Consider the following 19,489-nt stretch of genomic DNA (forward strand, 5'->3'; position numbering starts at 1 on the left):
CACAGGAGAATGGAACGAGAGAGGCCATGTCAGTCCCACACCATTCCACAGATCTCTCAGGGCAATCAGTGATACCTGATGCAAGGCAATCAAAAACAAAATGAAACCCCGTTTGCGTGTATTTTCATCAATTTAAATCAGCAGATTCATTTTCCCTTTCCATTTGCTGAACATGCGTGATTGAAAGGCAGCGGTCCTCCCCTCCCACCACATGAGGTTAAATAGATTTCAAGATAGTTGTCTGCGAGACTGGCTTTCTGGGAATGTTTGTATTCGATTAGCTGGATCCAGAGCTCTGCGTGTATAGCGGTTGCAGTTGGTGAAGTATCTAAGGCGGCCTTAACCTCTTTCCTCACCCTTTCTCTATTATGCAAATGTGTCCAGGCCCACTGTGGATATGGAGTCTGATCAGGCAGTCATTTTCTCCGACCCTCTCCATCTAGTGTTTTCAATGAAACAAATAGCAGTTACTGCTGTAATGGAAAAACAGACAGTTGCATAATACTGTTAGAGATGCATCGCTCACAATATTGTAAGGCTTGATTTTCCTGCTAAACAAAAACTGAGATAAAGCGTCCTGCAATAAAGTAATAAAACTTTAATCTGGAAAGAAGATCTCAAAGAAGTAGCAATGGACAACGCCTCGCCCTAACCCCAAAAGGACAACGCCTCCCCCACCACACACACACACACACACACACACACACACCTCCCCTTCCTCTGGCTCAAGTCACTGAAAGTTATTCAAAACATATAATGTAACTTGTGTATCTATTGTTTTTCCCTTTTTATGTTTGGTATTATTTAATTTGTCTCAGTGCGATTGGTAAAACGGTCTCAATTTCACAGCAGTCACTAGTGTCATGAAGAAGATTGAAAACTAAGGAAAATTCTGTCCTCTTTTGGGTGGTGCCTTTTGTAAAAAAAAACTCCTCTCCCCCAAAACAGGTGTTGGTGTAATAAACATTTACGATCCTTTTGTTCTGGTTCTGGTATAAAAGGTAAAGAGCAAAGCAGTCATGTGGGATCTTCTGCAGGCCCCCGCAGAGATGGGTGAATGTCTGAGGACATTCACCCATCCCTGTGTATATATGCATTTCTTTGAGTAATCGATGTTATGCATTTAACATTTCTGAATTGGCTTTAATTGTCTAATTGTAATGTAATTGGCATCCTATATTTTTACTTGACAAATAAAAGGTTATATTTGGTTGATTCTGTATTATTCTTAATCCATTATTTTTAGTAGATCAAAGCGAAGGTATTACCTCAAATCTGTGTTCAGGATTGTTCATACGAAAGGTTTAATAGATGGAGCATGGGGCACGTCAATTAAATCCATTTCGATTTCTGACTATCACTGCCTTAAATAAGTTGCAGTTTTCGTAAATATATAAAAACTATGCTTTTTGTTACGAGTAAGCAGAGCGCGACCGACTTAAAGGTAGATATTTACCCTGCATCCAATGTTTAAGGTCAGACTGACGAGTTTGTGTCCGGGAAGAGTGCTCAAATCGGCCGAAGTAACTCTTCTAAAGCGATACCGGGACTGCAGTGAACGAAATAATTGAAGCTATAAGGTAATCAGAATAATCGAATATCTAAATTAATACATAACAAATGATTAATTTCTAATTGGAAACACAACCTAAGAGTAATAATCATTTGAAATTGGAGTCAGATTAAACGAGTGAAATTAAGTGAACATTCAGAGGCGCTGAAAAGGCATACACGCGTTAACCTTCCCCGTCCTGTGGGAAACCGTCATTGGACCCATTAGACGGGCCTTACAATATCATATGTCAAGAGTTGTGAGGGTGTTTTTTCCTTTTTTTTTTCTTTTCTGAAGATGCTACAAGACACTATAAAATGCTTAACCCTCTGTCATTGTCTTGAAAATGGCTTCTTATCTGCTCTGTAAGCACAATACGGATGTACTATGCAATGCTTGGTCACAGACACACGGATGCGCAATGACAAACACACTAGGTACACAAGACAGCGTTCTCTTTAATAAAGTTAACAAAGCGTGCTGTAACACTGGCAAAGGGAATAGGGCAGTGGAATAACAAAACACAAGAAAGTGGCAAAGACGGGGGCTTGATGTTAGATCGGGTGGATTTTCACATGACTGAAAATGCAAAAAGGCATTAAAGCATTCTGCAAGGTTGAGGAAAACAACTGTTGTCAAGATCCCAGGGTTGCACATCTTTCCCCCTGGAGGAAAAGCGGTGAGCGGAGATTTACCTGAAAGGCAATAACAGAGAAGCTCATTTTATTCTAGTTAGGATCTTTCAACCACAATCAGTTTGGCCTGTCACCATAAATAATGGGGGTCGCAGAGAGCTGTGAGGTGTATTGTATACACTGTTGACAGTGCGGTTTTGCCAACATTCATTCATACCCCTCGTTTTGCATTAGAAATGCATGTACATCAAATTGAACATAGTCATTTTTCAAATCATCCCCTCTGATAAGCGTAGAGATCCCCAGCTTTATTATTTGAGAACATTTTTGTGTAAATTGATTAAAAGTGCATTACCTAAAGGCTATGCTTGTGCTAAGCTCTTTTCACTGGGTGGTCATCAGATATGTCACCGATTGCTATGGGGCAAAATTTTGCCAATGGCGCTACACATTGATGTTTCTCACTTGAGAGACCATGATTATATCCTTATATGAAATGGTCTTTGATTCTTCAAAAGAATATTAATACTTGATGCTGTTTGTTTGTGAATATATTAGATACCATTCCCTGAGCATGGATAAAGCTGTTCATTCTTATGTTCCCAGGGTACTACATGCCAGAGAAAAAAAACATTCCTTTTAGCAAACAGTTCTTAAAAGAACCATTAATTCTTAGTGTGAAGAACATTTTTTTATGTTCCACATTTACATGGCACATAATGAACACATGACAAAGAGTTTTGAAATTAAAGGCTTAGTTCACCCATAAATGAAAATAATGTCATTTATTACTCACCCTCACGTTGTTCCACACCCGTAAGACTTTCGTTCATCTTCAGAACACAAATTAAGGTATTTTTGAAGAAATCTGATGGCTCGGTGAGGCCTCCGTTGCCAGTGATGTCACTGAACCTCTCAATGCCCAGAAAGCTACTAAAGACATATTTAAAACAGTTCATGTGACTACAGTGGTTCAACATTAATGTTATGAAGTGATGAGAATACTTTTTGTGCACCAAAAGAACAAAATAATGACTATTCAACAATATTTAGTGATGGGCGATTTCAAAACACTGCTTCATGAAGCTTCAAAGCTTTACGAATCTTTTGTTTCGAATCAGTGGTTCGGAGCTCCAAAGTCATGTGATTTCAGTAAGCGAGGCTTTGTTACATCATAAGTGTTTGAAATTTCAATAGTTTGTGTGACTTTGGCAGTTTGATACATGATCCGAATCACTGATTCGAAACAAAAGATTTGTAAAGCTTCATGAAGCAGTGTTTTGAAATCGGCCATCACTAGATATTGTTGAAAAGTCGTTATTATTTTTTTTTGGCACACAAAAACTAATCTCATCACTTCATAGCATTAAGGTTGAACCACTGTAGTCAAATGAACTGTTTTAAATATGTCTTTAGCTTTCTGGATCTTGAGAGGTTCAGTGACATTGTTGGCAATAGAGGCCTCACTGAGCCATCGGATTTCATCAAAAAATCTTAGTTTGTGTTCTGAAAATGAACGAAGGTTTTAAGGGTGTGGAACGACATGAGGGTGAATAATTAATGACATTATTTTTATTTTTGGGTGAACTAACCCTTTAATCCTCTGGAGTCTGAGGCTGATTTGGGGCTTGGAGAAGTTTTGACATGCCTTGACATTTGTGTTTTTTTCAGTTGTTCATAAACATATAAATGACAAAAGTGTCATTACACTGTATTCAGCACAAACTAGGCTACAATAATATGTGAGGAACATGTATATACATGTTTGTATTTTTGAAGGAATAATGTTTATGCGTGGTTATTGAAAAAACAAAAAACTTAAGTCACTGAAATAAGGCCAAAAAAAGTATATTAAATCTGTGTTCACAAGACTTTTGGGTACTGGAGGTTGTAGACTAGAGTTTTTGCTTCAGAATTATGTAAAAATTATGCTGCCTACTCCTTCATATAAAACAATATATTGATTTAGTTTTTGTAAGAGACTTTTTGTCAAGAAACACAGTATGCGTGGAGGCGTGAATCTGCATGAATAATTGGCCATTTACACCTGAGAAGACAAAAGAATCACATAATAATGACCTGAAATGACTTGCATATTAATGAGGGCTTTCAGTCAGGTAGGCTGTGAAAAAACCCTCTGTAATAATGTCTCAGCTCATCATAAACAGCAATACTGTAAAATATTATTACAATTTAAAATAAAATGTATTTCTGTGATGCAGAGTGTCTGAACAATTATGTTACCTCTATGGCATTTCATATAGGCTTTTAGCTTAAAAGCATGCACATTTGGAGAAATATTGATGGATTCTTATATATTTATGTCAATTTTCTATACTGAGAAGTAATATTTATTGTCATCACTATGAGTGCTGGATACTGTTTTTTCAATTCATACTTGCAGCCGGAGGGCGCTCTCTGTACACCTTTAGTCCACAAATTATTCTAAAGAAGAAGAGGACATTTCAGGAATGGTATTTTCAATTCATACTTGCAGCCGGAGGGTGCTCTCTGTACACCTTTAGGCCACAAATTCATATAAAGAAGAAAAGGAACTAGGAACTAACAGCATGTCTTCTAGAGATCGCTAACCATTGCTTTAACATCCAAAATAAACACTTTTCAAGACAATAAATACACGATTGAGATGATGAATGCATGTATTGACTCTGAATTTGCATCTGAATAGCGCTGGCTCCGTGGGCGTGGCCACATTAGTGGGTAATGAGCTGAATCACAGACTTCTGACATGGCTCTCTTTTCATACAGATTACATAAACACAGAATGTTTGTTTTCGATTTGACTTGCACGATTTAAAACCTGACATTTCAACGTTTCTTTAGACGTAAGTGTCATTTTTTTTTTGTCATTAGTATTCATAAGTTACAGTTCATTTTCTGAGAACTATCAGATTGGACTTCGTTCAGAGGGAGAGGAGAGATCACGCATCATGTTAGTTTTCTTTATTTTACAAAAAGCACAACATTGTGTTTTTACTCTGAGTGTACACAAATAAAAGAAGACATTCTATAGTTTCAATTGATATATTACTTATGTCTCTATGACAAGAAATGACGGAGTATTTTAAGTCTGTTTTGCTGCAATGTGAAAAAAATCCTGCAAAACACGCCGGCGCGTTTTCAGACCTCAGGGAGTTAATGTGAATTATATCGCTCATAAGTCATAGAATAGCATAGTTCTAATAGTGGGGCACATTGTAACAGTTACAATGTGTCCAAACTGCGCAACTGGGATTTAAATCTGGCTAGTGTTTTCTGCTAAATAACAGACTAGAGATTAAAATAATAGCAGATTTGTCTTGTTTTAAATATACACTAAAAACTGAGATAGAAATTAACTTTCCCTTTCAAGGGAACTCGTGCTGCGTAGTTGCTATGGGGAATGCCTCTGCGTGATTGCGTCGTGAAGCACTTATGAAATCAGTCCAATGGGGGTGACGGAACGTCATAGGCGGGTAATGTCACTGATCAGGAACTATAAAGCCTACCCGAAAACACTCTCATTCAGCTTCTGTGCCTTCAGCAAGCGCTACATGTGAAATCGTTTGTCCTATTTATTGTTGTCTGTCTACCAACATTATATTATGGCGAGCAAACAGCATTTCAGAAAGTGTGTTTTCCCTGCATTTTGGGCAGAGATACACACCAGATGTGTGTTGTTTGTTTGGGAGTGCAGCATGCCCAGGCAGATTTTGAGGAAGCTGCTTGTGAGCATTGTGATTTTCTTCATGAGGCTGCACTCCCACTGAGCCCTCTTTGAGGAGGGTGGCTCGGCTTGTGTTCCTCGCGGCTTGGGTTCCGCTTTTGCCGAGGCAGACTGGCGCCTGATGTCGTGGGGTTCGCATAATTAATCTAACAGAGGGTTTTTGAGACGGGCACTGCCCTATCTCAGCCCTCACCTGTTGGATTTAATGTCTCTTTTCGGAGTCAGGAAGCATGCGCTGCGGTTTCTTCCTCTCCAGTTGAGACAGCTGCACTGATGACATCCAGTTCTGAGGAGTTGGATGTTATTAGTGTGGAAACAGGTTAAGCTGAAGACTTGCCACTTCAGTTTTCTTGTTAGTGAGGAGTTCGTGGAGATGTTCACTCGTGCTTGATTTTAATATTGAAATCAACCGAGAAACAAGAGCTGCAAGTCAAAGACAAATTAGATGAAAGTTTCCATCTAGATAAGCTCAACCTCCACATCACGGCTTACCGTTTTCCCAACCTCCACACTGAGGTGTCGGGGTCAAGGAATAGGCCTTTCTCATACCATATATTTTACATCATGTGATGTGTAGGGTATGAGAAAGCACGGTTATGGTGGCTGCTGGGCGGGCAGCCGAGGCCGACTGCGAACTTCTCACACAGACAACACCAGATAGAGCGTTGCTACCCGTACTCCCCCTCCAAAGAGCTGGGAGGCGGGGCAACGCTCACAGCCGAAGTCCTCGAAAGGGCAAGACAGATCTGAGGACCGTCATTGCTGCTAAGAGCTTCGCCAGAACCAAAGCCAGACAGCGTTCACCTCTTCATAAGGTGCCTGTCTGCCTTTCGGTGCCCCCACAGGGCATTGTGCTGGCCGCACAAAACACACCAGGGCCCAGCCTCGAGAGGCTGGTTCCCTGAGTAGTTTTTTCCCTCCAAAGCCAGATGGCGCTCACCTCTTTATATGGTGCCCGTCTGCCTTTGGTGCCCTCAGGGGGGCGCTCTGCCAACCCCGCCACAACGCCAGGGTGCAGTAATTCCCCACGAGTCATTCGAAGGTGGCTCGTGCTCTCTATGCCAGAACAAGCCAGTTGTTCCTTGCCGGTGCGCCGATTCAGGGCATTGTGCTGGCTGCACAAAACACACCAGGGCCCAGCCTCGAGAGACTGGTTCCCTGAGTAGTTTTTTCCCTCCAAAAAGCCAGATGGCGCTCACCTCATTATATGGTGCCCATCTGCCTTTTTGGTGCTTTCAGGGGGCGTTCTGCCAACTCTGCCAACTCCCCGCAGTAGTTCTGGGGCAGCCAAGTCAGTTGTTCCCTGCCGGTGCGCCGAATCAGGGAATTGTGCTGGCTGCCCAAAACACATCAGGAGCCAGTCTCGAGAGGCTGGTTCCCTGAAAAAAAAAAAAAAAAAAAACCTGAGGGTGGTCCCCTCTGGAGTCAAATGGCGTTCACCTCTATTAACGGTGCCCGTCTGTCTTCAGTGCCCTCAGGGAGGCGCTCTGACAATCCCGCCGCAATGCCAGGACGCAGTGGTTCCCCGCGTGTCACCCGAGGGTGGCGCGCGCCCTCTAGTGCAGCCAAGCCAGTTGTTCCCTGCTGGGGTTCCGCTTCAGGGAACTGTGCTGGCTGCCCATATTTTACCAGAGGCCAGCCTCGAGAGGCTGGTACCCTTAGTAGATTTCCTGACAGAGTGAAGTCTGTAATTTATATCTACAGTGGGTCCTGCTCACAATAGAAAAAGGGTATGCAGTTCAGCGCCCCAATTCAACAGGGTCCTACCCACAGTGGTGGGTCCCGAGCAGGCTCTGGTGATGGCACAAGAGGTAGTGACTCTTCTGCGAAAGGAGGCTATAGAAAGGGATCCTCCTTCAAGCAGGGAGTCAGGGGTTTTTACAGCTGCTATTTCATTGTGCCAAGGAAAGATGTGGGAGTTGTGTCCGATTTTAGATCTGCATCAGCTATCGACACAAGTTAGCAATGCTGACAATATTATATATTGTGTCACAAATCAGGTCCAAAGACTGTTTTGTTATGATAGATCTAAAAGACACATACTCCCATGTATCAATCCTCCCGCAACACAGGAAGTTCCTAAGGTTTGCTTTTGGGGACTGTCACCCCGCACCTTCACCAAATGTGTAGACGCGGCTCTAACACCCTTGCGTATGCAGGGCATCCGCATTCTAAACTACACAGAAGTTTGGTTGATTCTGGCTCAATCAGAGCAGATGGCAGTTCAACATTGAGATGTTGTTCTCGCTCACATGAGAAGGTTGGGGTTGAGATTAAACACAAAGAAAAGTGTGCTTTCTCCAGCTTAGAGGACCACCTATCTAGGCGTGGTATGGGATTCGGTGATTATGCGCACCCATATATGTCTGGCTCCCATAACATCAATTCTCACTACCGTGTCAGACATAAAGCTAGGCCAGGCCGATATGGTACAGCCGTGACTGAGGCTAACGCTGTACGCATTTCCCTCGATTGCGCTGCTCCCGGGAGTTCTGGAGAGAGTTTGCCGAGTATGGTTTTCGGACCTGGTATCTCTCCTCGATGGGTCTCCGATCGAGATTTCTGATCAGGAAGGACCTTCTCTCTCAGGCGGATGGTCTAATACTGCACCCCCGCCTGGAGTTATGGAAGCTGTGGGTGTGGCCTCTGATGGGGCACAGCTCATAGATTCCAGTCTCTCAACTGAGGTTGTTGAGACCATTCTCCAATCCAGATCTCCCTCCACGAGGAAACTCTACGCCTTGAAGTGGAGATTTTTCAGTTCTTGGTGTGAAAATCGCCAGTGGGATCCAGTCAACTGCCCGGTTAGCGCAGTACTGGAGTTCCTGCAGGAAAGATTTTCTTCAGGGTTATCCCCCTCCACACTAAAGGTGTACGTGGCGGCCTTAGCTGCTTACGACACTCCTTTCAGTGGGGTACCTTTGGGGAGACACCCGCTTATCACTCGTTTCCTCCGTGGCACTTTGAGACTTAGACCTGCAGTTTGCACAAGAGTACGGCTTGGGTTTTTGGCCATTGTGTTACAAGGCCTTTCTATGGCCCCCTTCGAGCCCATCGAAGAGATTCCAGAGAATTTCTCACACTTAGACAGTGTTCCTCCTTGCTATTACGTCTCTCAAGCGAATTGGAGACATTCAACCCCTGTTGGTATCTCCATCGTGTCTCAAATTTGCGTAGGTCCTCACTAATACTGTGAGACCTATTGTACTGCAAGCCTTCTGTCCTCCACCATTTATGACGTCAGACCAGGAAAAGCTTATCTGCTGTGCCCAGTTTGAGCACTGGATGCTTATTACCACAGACCTATGCCATGTGGACTAAGTCTAAGCAAATCTTTGTATGTTTGGGTCACCTAAAAAGTGTACCCTGCATCCAAGCAGAGAACGAGCAAGTGGGTGGTCGAGGCCATTTCACTGGCTTATGAGTCGGCTGGTCAGCCTTCATCTTTGGCTGTTAGCCCACTCTACGAGGAATATGGCAAAATGTTGGTTATGCGGCAGGCTGGTCCTCACCGCTCACATTTATGGGGTTTATGAACTAGACCTCGGCTCTACTTCAGGGGCGCAGGTGTTACTGCGAGTTGTGTGCCTCAGCTTCACACGAACGGTCACTTGCTCATATGGCGACGTTGGTATTGTCGTTCCCATAGCGACTACGCAGCGCAAGTTCCCTTGAAAGGGAACGTCTTGGTTATGTATATAACCTTAGGTCCCTGAATAGGGAACGAGACGTTGCGTCGCCTTGCCATAAGCTGAATGAGAGTGTTTTCTGGTAGGCTTTATAGTTCCTGGTCAGTGACGTCACCCACCTATGACGTTCCGTCACCCCATTGGACTGATATCATAAGTGCTTCACGACGCAATCACACAGAGGACAACGCAGCGTCTCGTTCCCTATTCAGGGAACTAAGGTTATATACATAACTGAGATGTTTTCATCTGTAAATACTTTTGCTATCTGTAAATGTTCACCAATGTCTTCCAAAGTTTTTAGGGTTTTTTTACAATTTTTTTTTCTCTATATAATGTTGATATGTCATCTAGTAAATACACTAAGATTCGTCATTCTAGCATTTTCCTCACTCTATTTATTGTTTACTGATCCTAAAGGCTTATTGCAGAAACATCTTAGCATAACAGTATCAGTGATCTGTCAGGTAATAGGGACATTTTATGTGTGGCATTTTAAAAAAATCACTTGGAGCACCAAAGTTAATTAGTAAATATCAAATGCCACAAACTAATAATTGGACAATTAGGTGCAATTAGTAAAATATGTCAGCATCAATTCATAATAGAGATAAGAAATCCAGTTATTAACATGCATGCAATGGTACTGAAAAGCAACGTGAATCATATGGTTCCAAAATTGGTAGGAAACATTTACTTTGGAAATTCATACAAGTAAAGCAATGCTGCAGATAGCTACTAACTAAGCTAATCTAACTTAAGAAGCTAAGGTACTGTTGTAGATTTGAACATACAGATTTTGTATATACCTTCTGCTGTGCCCTCTGCTATTTAACTAGCTATGCAAAGATTATCTTGACATTTGTCTGGTAAAGTATAACACAGCAACAGCAAGAATCTTCTGAATTGTCCAATTTCTCAATACAGTGAGATATGTGATGTCACTGTAAAACAAAAAAGCCATGTTGACACGTAGAATAGGAAAATTTATGTTGTTTCTATCTGAATATTGTGCATTATTTTTAAGAAAAAAAACTGCACTTTTCAAACTGTTTACATGCTGTCTAATAACAAGGCTATATTAAATGTTAGTTCACTCAAAAATGAAACTTCTGTCATTAATTACTCACTTTCATGCCTTTCCAAACCCGTAAGACATTTGTTCATCTTAATCTTCAATAAAGTCGTTATTTTTGTTTTGTTTTTTTGCGCACAAAAAGTATTCTTGTCGCTTCATAAATTAAGGTTGAACCACTGCAGTCACATTGACGGTTTATGTCTTTAATACCTTTCTGGACCTTGAAAGTTGTGGTTCAATTGCTGTCTATGTGTGGTTCAGATGCCTGTCAGATTTAATCAAAAATATATTAATTTGAGTCCCGAAGATGAACGAAGGTCTTACGGGTGTAGAACAACATGAGGGTGAGTAATAAATTACAGAATTTTTGGGTGAACTAACCCTTTAAATCTAGATAGACTGTATAATAAATGAGTAGTATTAGATTGTGTTTAAAGGTCAGTCATTTTCAGAAGCTAAGATGTTTTACTAGTACGTAGCTTGTTTAAGAAAAGTGCCCAAACCCTTCTAATTTGACCGGCCTGATCAGGCAAAGTCTGCCCTGTCGGAAAAAAACAGCATATACTGGTTAGGTATAGGTATGTTTTGAAGCATGGCAGTTGGTTTGAACTGGTTTAAGCTGGTCCTAGTTGGTCCTTAGTTGGTCAGCATATATTTATAAAAAAAAAAAAAAAAAAAAAAAAAAGGTTGGTTAAATTTTTTAAGTTATTGATTTATATAAGGGAAGTACATTACTGTGTAAAGAAAATGAATTGTGTTGATATTGAATAATTAAATAAAACTGAAAATGTTGAGGGTTCATGGTTTTCATACAGACAAAATACAGAGGAAATTCAGAGATGTACAAAAAATATGATCAGGGCAGAGCTCAGGGACAAACCTGATGACAGGCACAAGCTTTGAGTTGCAAAGTGAGAATTCAGCATTGATATTTTTAAGCAAATAGCATACACGATGTGTAATGAAAATGTATTCATTTTCTTTGTACTGAAAAATGGAAAAGGCACTATCTACTGTCTGCTCTGCTCTCTCTCTCTCTCTCTCTCTCTCTCTCTCTCACTCACACACACACACACACACACACACACACACACACACACGCAAAAACCACTCTTCTTTTTTCCATACACTGGACACAACAAAGAATAAAGTATTTCTATTGAAAACTTGAAAGCTTTTTCTTTGACATATTTTCCAGCACAAAGTATATGTGAAGCACAAATAGTAAAAGGGGTTCACCATCTGTAACTCTACAGTTCAAAGAGCATGACTTTTTTTGTGTAGGGAACTGTTATGTCTTTTACAAGGTTATGTAATTGCAAAAAAATATTCATACACCTTTCAGCAGCTCTCAGTCTTGAATTGAATGAATGCTCTGTACTACTATGTCAAACTGTGTCAAAAAAATTCTGTAGTTTCAGTTGATAGTTGACTAACTCTATGATCTGTCATGTCTTTCAGCACCACACCAAAATTACAAAATGGTCCATGGAGATTGAGAATACCCTTATCGCTGTCAGAAAAGCTCACATTTTAACACAAGGCTAAATTAACACTGGAGTGGCTCAAGAACAAAAGCTAAATGTTCAACAGTCAGAGCTGGGATCTTGGTCCAGCTCATAATACATGCCAGAAATAAAAAAAAATGTTGGTGTATTTGAGTAATCTAATCTAAAAACATGGACATATTATTCTGCAATATTGTACTTTGGACTTGTGTGGACTTATATTGTGACTAACGGCGCGATCACTTTTGACACATCACATCACATACTGTTGTCATTTCAATAGGAATCCATGCGATCTGGAATTTCGTGTAAGTGCGAAAGATTTCCCAACACAGATTTGACAGCAGGTTCAAGTTGGTCACGTGGATTCACCATGTTTACCAACAGAAAGCTTTTGGTATTAAAACGGGAAAGTCTTTCCTTTGCATTTTTTAGCATACAGACGACAACATTGTCAAAAAGTTCCCCATTCATACAGGTCCGCGAAAACGACTAAAAATGCTGTATTCATGCCAGGCCAGTAGTTGGCGATGTCACTTTGTAAACAAACACTACGCGCCTATTGACTGAACACATAATACTCATGCGCTTGATGTCAGCATTTTCACCAATTTGTGTTTTTGTAGTTTACACAGAGACGATAACGGTATCGTTTTCAAAAACTTGCACTTTGAAACCCGTTTTCAAAAGTGTGCGTTTTCAGGCCCCCAAAACGCTGTTGTGTGTAAATGAACGGCCAAAACACACACAAAGTTTATACAAAGTTTATTTCATTCATACAAATCCGTGAAAACGACTAAAAACGCTGTATTCTGCTGGCAGGCCATTAGATGGCGATGAAACACTATAGACTGAAAGTGTAATGCGCACGTGCATGACGTCATCGTTTTCACAGATTTGTGTTTTTGTTGTTTACATGGAGACTGTTTTCAAAAACTTTGAAACCCGTTTTCAAAAGTTTGCATTGTCCGGCCACCAAAACACCATTGTCGTGTAAATGCGGATAACATTTTTTCCATTTTTAGTTGAAAACGGTGTCATGTAAATTGCTCCTCATGCCAAGTTTACACTACAGGAATTGAGCCCGATTTGCAAGTTAACGAGCTCGCCGACAGGTCGGGCTGTGATCGGGGGAAAATCAGCACGTGATCGGTGCTCGCCAATCTTTATGTGTGAACTACTCAATGACGCATCAAAGAGGATCGCTGATGCGCCGCCGACACCTCGCAGACGCCAAACAAATATCTAGCATGCTAAATATCTGGGCTGCGTCCGAAAACCTAGGTAGCTGTCTTGCTGCCTCGCTGTCTTATTAGAGAATGACTTGTACGGCAGCGTTTGTGCATGAAGGCACCTCACGAAACTGATTTCGGACAGACTTCTGAGGCAACGTAACAGTTTAATGATCTACAGCAATATAGCGCAAGCTTTGGTGAGAACTAAACAAATATTTAATTATTACAGTAGTAATTTCTCGATAGAAATGATATCAAAATTGAAATATGTTGGTCAAAATCGTACATTTATACACAAACTGAGCAGCAAACGCAACTTTTGGACGCCATCTTTATTTTTAGCTCAACTGTCACAGAATGGAAAGCACAGGATTGTGGGATATCAAAGGCAGCTAAGGATACATCCATGGTATCCTTGGTATACCATCTGAGGAAGGTATCTCATGTAAGGACTTAGCCTATTTATTAGCTCAATTTAATTGTTACAGGGAATAAGAATTGAATCAACTGTAACTGATTCACTGTAAATGATTCAGAATTAATATTTAACGCTTCATCAATTATTCGTCCAGCGAAAATTGAGGTTAGAGTATTTTACCAATTCTGGATAAAATATTATTCTGCGGCCAACAGTAACAATATTTTATTATGATTATTGTTATTACTGTAATTATTATATTATAAGCAAGAGGTAACTTGATCTTTGAGTTTAAGACAGTAATTTGATACACAGCACAAGAAACTCGTATGTGAAAATCAAAACAAGATTTATTGACTACTTCTAATGATTACAGGAAACTAAGGCTAAACACACACACACACACATACATACATGCACACACATTCGCGGAGTTGATGAGTTATGAAAAGTCCCAAGTTCAGTGCTAACTTAACTCATAACCTGAGGAAAATCACAAAAGCAGAGCTTTGGCTTGATTCTTTAGGTTTAAAGGAGTTTCACCAGTTCCCAGCAAGAGAGAGAGAAGTTTGCTTGTACCTGCGTTTGCTGTGACAGCTGAGGTAATCGGGTTGTTCCGTGACTCGTGTACAGCGGAATCCCGTTCTGGATTGGCTGTCTTTCAGGTGACGTCTTCTCGGGAAAGCCCTGTGGGTTGCGCGGAAGCTTTGAAGGATGCTGCTGGCTGAGCGTCTGGCTTGAGCGGCTCTCTTCTTGGGAGACTTTGGTCAGATATTTCACGAAGTGTTTTGGAGTCTGGATGTGACGGCTGTCGAATGATCAGCGGCGCAGCTCGTGGTGTTAGATGGAAAATCAGCCCCGGTCAATCAGTTATCAATGACCCATGCGACTTTCCGCCGTGGTCAAAGTAGCGGTGTTTCGGCTACCGGCTTCTGACCGATTTCGAGCGATTTCCGACCGACTTCTGACTTCCAGCTTCTGACTTCAGCTTGTTCGGACAGCATAGTTTTAAGGGAGCGATCCTCCAATGAGACGTTGCTACGGAGATTAGACACGCCTCGTCTATTGTCTATTGATCACATCGCGTGATATCTGCAGAACATTCTCCTGTTTTATTAACAACTTTATAAAGTTTCTTAATATTTTCCTGATACTGAATTTCAATGTTTCATTCACACAGAATTACACAGAATTATAAATTCTGCATTTAGAACTCAAACATGGCACACTTCTTACACACATATTACTAGACTGACCTAATTAAAACAATGATTACAATAATGCATTTGAAGAAAACCCACATATTGAATACATTGAATAGACATGTTAGTAATTACATCATGGCATGTATTATTCTGTATATAGTTAATATTTTAAGTAATCGACAATTGTCCCTTTTGAGATTCAAGATTGAGTCCTTAAGCATAGTTTAAACTTTGACCGGAGTCACGAGTGACCGGGTCACGATGGACGGTCAACACAAGGGAGGTATTGATAGGACAGATTCGTCTTTAAATCCATTGATGGGTATTTTCCTGTTCCGTCCGATAATACAAGAGGGTTTTGTGAGAGAATCAATAGATTTAATGTGATCAGACCCTGTGATAGGTTCTAATTAGTTTATTGCTGATGAGCTAAGAAGTCCTTTAGACAGAGTCCTTTGTTAAAAGAAGTCACGTCATCACTCCGGTTAAGGCTAGGCGTTTCCTGTCAGGAAATGGATCTTTTGGACCAAAATGAAGCTTTGTTCAATCATGTTGTTCATTGATAAAGTCATTGGTAGGTTCTGTCGAGCAATGCCCTACACTCATGAGACAGGAAGTGAAGCTAACATTGGATTCGGACGTGCCTTGATGCCTTACTTCCTTGAAATGTGTCCTCAGAAGGCAGCATTTTCCAGTTTCCAGACGCAGCCCTGGAGTTGTCGGCCAACTCGATATCCTGTGGTATCACGTGTCGCGACGCAACAGCCAATGAAATATACACTGGAAGCAGTAATAGCAATCCATTCAAATATAATTTGCAGACATTGTCATATCAGATACACATTGTGTAAGTAACTATAAACCTCACTCACTGATTTATCACTATTCTTCTCCCAGTTCACCAGCCACATGTATTTCAGGGAAAAAAAATGGATGAATTCACATTATATATTAAGATCAAGGTCATTATATAGGTTTTTAAATGACAAAACTCTCACTTGCACATATTTGTGAATCGGAATATCAGAGAGTTGATGACATGGTGAGAAAAGCGATACATCTGTCATACAGTGTGGCCGGCTAGCCGTGGTGTGTCACGTGACAACCATGAAGCGTCGTCATGGAAACAATAAAGGGAAACGTTCTAAAAAAAAAACAGTCGCCTTAACTCTGGGAGGTCAGCCAGAATGATTTAAACTTTTATGTGAAAGGGTTCATTTAATTTTAATTACATTTAATTCAAAATGTCCTCCCAACATCCATTGTCAAATAAAGTCGTTGGGTGACAGAGTTGTTGTCGGCTCTTGTAGCGTGTTAGCCTGGTAATACCAGACTCTGCTACTTCACTTTGCTTCGTAGACAGAGTCTGGAATGGCATAATAGAGAAGTGTTTTCTCTCTCGCTAGGGGACGCTTGTCTGAAGTTTAAAATAATTGGTTACCCGTAAGCCAATCAGATACGTTTAGTTATGACGTATGTTATCCGCCTGTACAGCCGCATCGAAGCACAGACATCATGCATCGAACTCAAATCTATGATTGAACTTCCACTGTAAACCTGTTGTAAACACATGATGATGTGAGCGAAATACCGGAGTGAACATGGCTGTAAACGACTTTTGCAGATTATGCGAAGTTAATGCATCCCGAAGTTTGCATCCCGTGTCTCGTTTCCCATTTCCGCGGTCGTTTCGGTTTTCGATTTCTCTAACCTACAATGTAAAACTCGGCGCTTAGCATCTACGTCACGGCTCTCAGCCCGCCCTCTGTTCGTTGATTGGCCCGGCTGTTTCCAGACCGGTGGCAAACACAAAGCTCTGACGCTGTATCAGACTGAGTACAGAAGCGAAATGAAATTGAGCGGAAGTAGGAAGTCTGACGTAGTCAGGCTAGTAGCGTGTAACCTCCTGTTGCAGATCATTTACGTAGTGTCACGTAGTGTGAACACCACAACCACTTCAAGACCCCACAGCAAGTCATGTAGTCTGAACAGCACAGCGATCTGCCAACGTTTAAAGTCCAGGGGGCATATTACAGAAAGATCTTAACTACAGAATCTTATCTTATCTGTTTGGTAACCATGACAATTTCAGTTAGGACCTCATTTAGGACAAACGCTATTACAGAATGTCATAATAATCGTATCTTAACTATGGATAGGAAACGGGTATTACAAAAGCATCCTAACTCGACAAAAAATCCTGAAAGCTGTCTTAACTTTAGGACAACCTCATTGGTGTCCTAACTTCAAACCTTTTTGAAATCCAACAGTAAAAAATCACAGTATAAAAGCTTTTTTTGAGAATGGCGTTACATTTATTAATTATGGGTTAATGTTCTTGCATATTTGTGGTGTCAGTCATTGATTGGATAAACGCAGCACACAACTTAAATAGCTTTAGCATTGTGCCTCCTCATATTGCCGACTGTACTAGTTCATACTAAATGGACATTTATACTGAATTTACTATTTATATACAATGAACAGTGTTTCTGTCACTGTCTAAAACATGCGTATATGAGGCACGCTATGGTTGTCTGTTGCTTTGCATCTAGTTGTGTAACATTCTAACACTGCATCGTTTCTCGCTGTACAAGTTTGGCACCGCAATGCGGGGTTAACACCGCAAAAGCGGTGCTAACTCTACTCTAAAGTTGGGTTTCATAAGTAGCGTTGATAAGGTTTCGTAAGAAGCGGTGCTAACCCCTGCATTTAAATTACTAGTGTGAAACGTTCCTTTACCCGGGGATTAAAAGCGGTGTTTAAAACAATGATAAACCAATTGTTAAGATTTTCTTGAGGGATTTTGTTTTCAGGTTTAGGAGGAACGTTAGCAACAGTGTTGTTGCTAATGTTGTAATAATGATTACAAATGTATTAAGGATTTCCATTATCATCTAATTAAGCAAACATGGTGGGTTCTTTAAAGTGAGATAATGGGAAAACAATAAAATGGAGACATGTGCTCAACTGGTTGGACTCTGCTTGTAGGTGCCGCAACACCATTATGTGGCCAAAAACTAGCTAAAAGTCATTGAAAAAATAGCTGTGTAATGTGAGGAAATAACTTTTTTTTTTTGCTAGCAAAATAGATGTTAGGCCTCTTCAAGCGTGAACTTTTTTTTCTTTCTGCATGCACCGGCAGGATAGTCGGTTATGAAGCTTTTATTTACTTTTTTGTTTTATCACATATTTCTGAAGAACAATACATTTAGTGCTTGCTTACCTTGCTACTTTAATACCTTTGGTGAAAGTTTACTCTGTTATTGATGTTTGTTTGTTATTTTTCTCGCTCGTCTTGCTGCTGGGTTCTGCAGTGAGGGAAAATACAGGGTAAACATAGTTCACATAACCACCATGAAAATCATGAATCCAGAGCTGTTCTACCTGTAGTACTATACAGGTTCTTGTGTGTTGGAGTCATGCTGATAATAAAGACATTCAGAATCCCTGTGGAGCCTCTGTTACGTACATGTAGAAATATTTATGCAGCAATTCTGGTGAGGCAGCGATGTTGACAATCAATGGGCAGACAAATCTTACTACACATAGTATTTAATAGCTTCTTGTCAGCCAGCATAATTATAGTGGAAGGAAAAAGGATTGCATGCTGCACTGATACATTTGAATTATCCTGAAAGTGTGGTGTTTTATAGGTCAGGTGTTTTTCCTCTGCGGCTCTAATTCAATTAAACTGAGACTGGTTCAATTACCCATGCTGTTACAAATGCTGGAAGATCTCATTATAGTGCAAGGATTGACCTGAGCCACTTCTCAAGATAACCCTATACCTATAATACAGAGCTCACTGTTTATTTATTGAAGCAAACATTTTTGCTTTTGAGCTGTTTGTACAGTGCCTGTTGAAAATGTTGTATAAATGTTATGTTAAACGTTGTCATGCCGCACTGCACTAATCATTGTCAAAGTTGCCATAGCAAGTTAACACTTGGATAGATAGTGTGGATTAGTTGCCTAAAGAATAGCAAGTAAGTCATAGTATTTCATCCAGATAACGTTTTCCCATTTCACGTTTGAAATCCCAAGGCTGCTACAGAAGATTAGTAATTTCTTTGGTATTTTTCCAGCTGAGCACAGATAACTTCACTTACTCAACTTTTTCAAGTGCTTGCAGTTTTGTATCTGCAGTTAATGCAACTAGTAGACTGTTGACAGTAGGAAACACTCCTGAACAACAGTGACATGTAATGACCCTCCACCATCATTTTCAACAGAATGACCTTGACTACCTTGTCTGCTTTCTGGTTATTTAGAGTGTTGCTTTCCTTTCGAAAAAGTAGTACACTTTAGCACATTTTTAAAATGGTACTTAATACAGAAATAATAAAAGAAAACTTTGAATGGAATGGAATGTTTTCAGACATTTAACTGCATGTTAATTGTATTTATATGAAAATGTACTATAGTTTAAATGCAATTTT

The 19,489-nt window shown here is 40.5% G+C and overlaps 1 long non-coding RNA gene across 1 annotated transcript in view; it reads right to left on the minus strand.

The window, feature by feature from the left end:
- Nucleotides 1-1,992: 1,992 nt before the first annotated feature.
- Nucleotides 1,993-19,489, minus strand: part of LOC125270130 — a 32,401-nt gene continuing 14,904 nt past the window's right edge. The window contains exon 2 of the long non-coding RNA XR_007185261.1: nt 1,993-2,247. This is a non-coding gene — a long non-coding RNA (uncharacterized LOC125270130). The remainder of the gene's footprint in view (nt 2,248-19,489) is intronic.

Source organism: Megalobrama amblycephala, linkage group LG1 (assembly GCF_018812025.1).
Source record: "Megalobrama amblycephala isolate DHTTF-2021 linkage group LG1, ASM1881202v1, whole genome shotgun sequence".
NCBI classification, from domain to species: Eukaryota; Metazoa; Chordata; class Actinopteri; order Cypriniformes; family Xenocyprididae; genus Megalobrama; species Megalobrama amblycephala.